Source organism: Montipora capricornis, chromosome 7, assembly GCF_036669925.1.
Source record: "Montipora capricornis isolate CH-2021 chromosome 7, ASM3666992v2, whole genome shotgun sequence".
Classification (NCBI taxonomy): Eukaryota; Metazoa; Cnidaria; class Anthozoa; order Scleractinia; family Acroporidae; genus Montipora; species Montipora capricornis.
In genome coordinates, this window is record NC_090889.1 from 11,750,991 (window position 1) to 11,755,990 (window position 5,000).

At 34.5% G+C, this 5,000-nt stretch overlaps 1 protein-coding gene across 1 annotated transcript in view; it reads left to right on the forward strand.

The window, feature by feature from the left end:
* LOC138058189 (histamine H2 receptor-like) overlaps window positions 1–5,000 on the forward strand; it is a 12,417-nt gene that overhangs the window by 424 nt on the left and 6,993 nt on the right. The gene's annotated exons all lie outside the window — the stretch shown is intronic.

A 5,000-nucleotide genomic window follows, 5' to 3' on the forward strand; every position in this document is an offset into this window, starting at 1 on the left:
AATAAGTTAAAATCATCTTTTTGTACTATATTATCTCACTGTTTTAGTATATACTAAAACAACAATTCACTTCAGTATCGATGGCTAGTTAACAATTAGACCTGTAGTCCGCAAGGGCTTTGATTTTTAATTAAAAACAAATGAAAAAGAAGGCCATGAAAATCTTCGAGGATGTCCTGTTCTGGACTAACTCTTGTACTAAGAACTTAGGTAAGGATGCCCAAGCAAGAGAATACTAATTGCATCTCTGTTGGATATAGCCCTTGTTAAATGGAAGTGTTCAAATTCGTGAACACAAACTCTGTACTTACAAGTACACCCTCCATGAGTTTGAAGGGCGGTACTAATGGTGTATATTTACAATAGCGCCAATGACCAAATATAAGGTTTTGATGACAACGTGGATAAACTGCATTGAATCTTTCAGTCTCACTCTTTGCTTCAAATCCGTCCGTACCAATCCAGTTATAGGGCACTCCACCCATAATGTATAATGTGAAAACGATGGAATAATCATGAAGTACTTAGAATAGCTTAACCTTGGTGTATCTGCGGACCGGAAAGCGTTATATTTTGGTCACTTGGGATAGGTCTTTATTTCGAGTTGTTTGTTTTCTTTCTTTGGTTCTTTTGTTTTATGTTATCTCTGCCCCGGTACCTGCAGTTTTGTTTTGAAGTGACGTACGCGTTTTCGTCGCTGTAGCCGTCGCGGTTTCTTTTAAAACTCCGTAATGTACAATAGACAGAACATACGATTATTAAATGCAAATTATGTTCTAGCTATTCTTTTTCCATTGTTATCAGCTGTTTGATATGCATACACACTGAAAGTTGGTCGACAAGTGACAAAATTGGTTGGCTATGTGACTTCTATATTCCCTTGAAAGAACTGTGGAGCCGACTGACAAATAATGAATGATAAATGGACATTTTGAGTGCAATTCCCATAATATGTTCGACTGCGCGTTACAGACATAATATAAAATACATAAAACATATGAAAAAAAAACTAACTATGAAAGGGCTTGCCTGAAAAAAAATGTCTTATGCTTAAATTTAAAACAGGAAAGACTTGTCCTGGATGTAATGTCACGAAGTAGGGAGTTCCATAACCTTGGAGCAGCGAACATAAAAGCACAATCACCAAGAGTTTTAAATGATTTGATCAAAGGAGGGCCATATCATTTAAATTCTTAAAAGGGATTAAAATAAGGTTAAAGTCAATACGCTGTTTAACAGGCAACCAATGTAAGATAAACAACGTGGTATAAGTGACTTATTGACCGAAGACGACGACCTTGGGGAAAAAAATTATATTCCTATTTAGCCTGAAATGAATACCAATTACAAAGAGGAGCTAGCTTCTATTGCCTTGCGAGTAAAAAAGAGGACTATTTAAATATATATATACTTCTAAATATTGACATTGCATCCTCCTTGGAATAGGAAAATATATTGTGAATAGCCCCTTCGGGGTTTTCAAGAGAGGACATTAGGTAGTGTTTACATCAATCAATAGTGGTTTGTTGCCTTAAGCAAATTTTCATTATTCGCATTCACCGCTGTAAGAGAGCGTTAATTTTGAAGACAACTTACAAAAAGGTGGCTCATGAGTACTACATACCAGTTAGTCTCAACGCTTGAAGAATGGAAATAAGATAGAGTTTTTCAAGAAAAACGCAAAACGAAAAAGCGAAATGTGAAACGCTACTTTAATTCGTGCACTTAGGATCTTTACGTAAGGTAGGAGTCTTCGCTCTCATTACACTTTATGTACCGGACAAATCTTTGAGTTGGAATCATGTCCATTTCTGCGCTATAAATTTAATTCTTCCAATTCGTTTTACTAGCACGCATTAATGTGTATGAAACTTGTGCACTATTCTTCCATTACGATTCATGGGTTTGTCGCGTCTTCAAAACTCAGTACCCGCTGGGGCAATTTGAGAATAAATAAAGAGTATACCATTCAAGCATATTCAACGATTTTCATTCCAGGTGTTCTTCCAAGATAAGGAAGACAAATTGAACACTCTTAGTTGAATGATTCGCTTGACATTAACGATAAAACGAATTACTCAACACGTGGTTAAACTATGAGGTGCAGGTTATTAAATTGATCATTCATCTATGTTAAAAGTAGGAATTTATTCGTCTTGCTAACGAATAAATGCTGTTGGGAGAATGATTTTCAATTACGTTCGATTCCCAACTCGAGGAATTAAGTCAGTATGTAAAAAAAAAAAAACCCATCAAGCTTTAGTCTGGCGCAAGCGAGGAAATGGTGTATTATTTTATGGGAGAACGGTTGACTGATTTACCTGAAAAAGCAATGGTTGGAATTAAGGCTTTAGAAGCGGTAGACTTAGATACAAACGTTTGCGGAAAAGATCGAATACCCATAATTTCGCAAAATAAAGCGTTTTTCTTTTGCTGTTTTAACAACTGGTGTTAAGCAACCCACATTCGATACCAGACAAGGAATCCGTTCATTTGAGTTTTTAAAAGTGTGCCAGAAGTATGTTGTTTGAATTGTTACTACGACTCAGTTGGTGAAAAGGGGGTACTGAAATGCGCAGTGTCGTTAAAAGGCTAGTAAAAGTTAGTTGGGTGAAGCATACTTTTCTTGATGTATATCGTGTAGTTTTTGATCGATGGCAGAGCTATAAATATTCATACAAGAGGACTACACAGTGAAATTAAAGTAATTATCCTTTACCTGTTGTTGTTGCATGTTCGTTCTGCAGATCACCATTTTCTTCGATTTCCTCCAGGTACAGTGTAAATTTTGAAATACAATTTTTGATGTCCTTTTCCATAACTGCAGTCGTGCTCTTACTTTGAATAGCAAGCATTCATTTTGTGATTCTCTTGTCAACTTTTAGCCAGTCGCGTTTCCTACTGTGTAAGAATATCGTTTTCCATTCAGTTGATAGATAGTGCATTCAAATCTGAGGCCCCTCGCTGAAATGCTTTTAATGAAAAATGAAACCAGTTCCTCGACTGAAGTCTAGAATAACACGAATTTGACATTATAGTTTTCAATAACTTTCGAGTCGGATACAAATTTAACCAAGTCGTTTCCAAAGAAACCCTCCGACCGCGATTAAGTTTGATATTAAACACCAAATGATAAAAGCGGCCTTTTTGAGTTAGTAAAACGTTTCTGGTGACATCTATATTCCAATCTTCCAGGTGGGGCTTTTAATGTTTAATTCAACAACAAAACTACGGTAACCGATTAGATGGAAAAAGTAGGTCGTTCTTCCAAAGCCAAACAAAAGCTTTACATTACAATGGGCCATTTCCAAGTTGCTGTTTATCTCGGTTTCAATTTAAGTGGTTCTTGGATGGTGCTCAACTATTGAAAGGGAAATGAGTTTGATTTGCGTAAGAATACGCAACTCAATTCCATTTGAATGGTTGTGCACCTGCACCAGGACTCGCTTTGAAACTGAGGCATGCAGCAACCAAGAAAAGAGGTTTAAATGCATCACCTACAGTAGTTTCAAATTCACCAATTTGTTAACCATAAGTGTCAATGTTCAAGCATGAAGCGATCTTGGTATGAAAATATCTGAACGGCCTTTTCGCTCAAACAAGTGTTCCTAGCGTTTGTTTGGCAATTTTTGGCATCGACAATAAGGGATTTTGAGTTATGAATTCTTGGAATATCATCTTTACTTTGTGCAAATGGATTATATCTCAAGTGGTCAGTGAGCCACTAAGTACGAATAACCGTGACAGAAAAAGTTGGAATGAGAATTTGGGAAGAAAGCTCCCAATGATACAGAATGAAACCTAACAGGCGAAAAAAAGTTTGCGTTAAGTAAATATATCAAGTTCGTATGTTGTATGTTCGTATATACGTATCCTGAACTGTTACAAAGGGCCAAATTACCCACGTTATATAAAAGAAGGTTACAGGATATTGCTTATGTCCAGACTACATTTTTTTAGGTTGTTTATCATTAGTAGCAATCAGTACAATTTATGAAATAGCGATTTTATAATTCCTAGAGTTAACACTTGGTTATGGTAAGCATTCGGTCAGATACTTAGGACCAGTACTCTGGTCAAAGATTGATAGGAAATTCAAAGAACTTAAACGGTAGATCAATTTAAAGAGTGACCAGGAAGGTAAACCTCGCCAAACATATATTACCTAATAATTGCATTAATTTCACTCTTTGTAATTCTTAATATTGTAATTATTATATTGGAAGGGATTATAGAGAGATTATATAGGGAATAATTTAATAGGGGTTCTATTAGTTTTTAACATTGTAGATAGGTGTCCTTTAATACTTAGTGAGAAACTTCTATTTTACCTGACAGGGTAATAAAGTTATAATAATAACAATAATAATAATAATATTAATATATTATAATAATATTAATAATAATAATTATTATTATTATCATTATTATTATTATTATTATTATTATTCAAATAACTAAGGTTTAGATAAGGGTTAAAGAATAAAAAGCAGCGATATAAAAGAATGACGTAGGCTCCATGCCGTCATTTCAAAATAAAAATAAATGTTATTATTATTATTTATTATTATTATTATTTTTTGTTGTTGTTGTTGTTGTTGTTGTTGTTACTATTTCAGTTGTATATTTTGTTTCCCGTTACATTTTTTCAAAGCCAAAGTCAACGTTTATTTCACACTAATAGTAATAGAATAAGAACGCTGTGGCTGAGATTTACCAACACTTTAAGAAAGTGTTAATTATACGAATATACCCAGGCTGAGACTGTATATTGTATTTTAAATGCAAGCGTAAAATAAAGGTAAATTAACCCAAACACTTAGAGGCATATTTTGTCTAACATAACAATGGTTTTGTTTTTGCATGATACACATCTCATTTTGTAATAATGAGCAGTTCTTACCTAAAATCGTTCCAAAATAACTTCAACACTATCAAAGTTATCAGGTGAAACAAATGGGACGTAACATCTACTTAGAACGTTCTCAACCTCACATCGC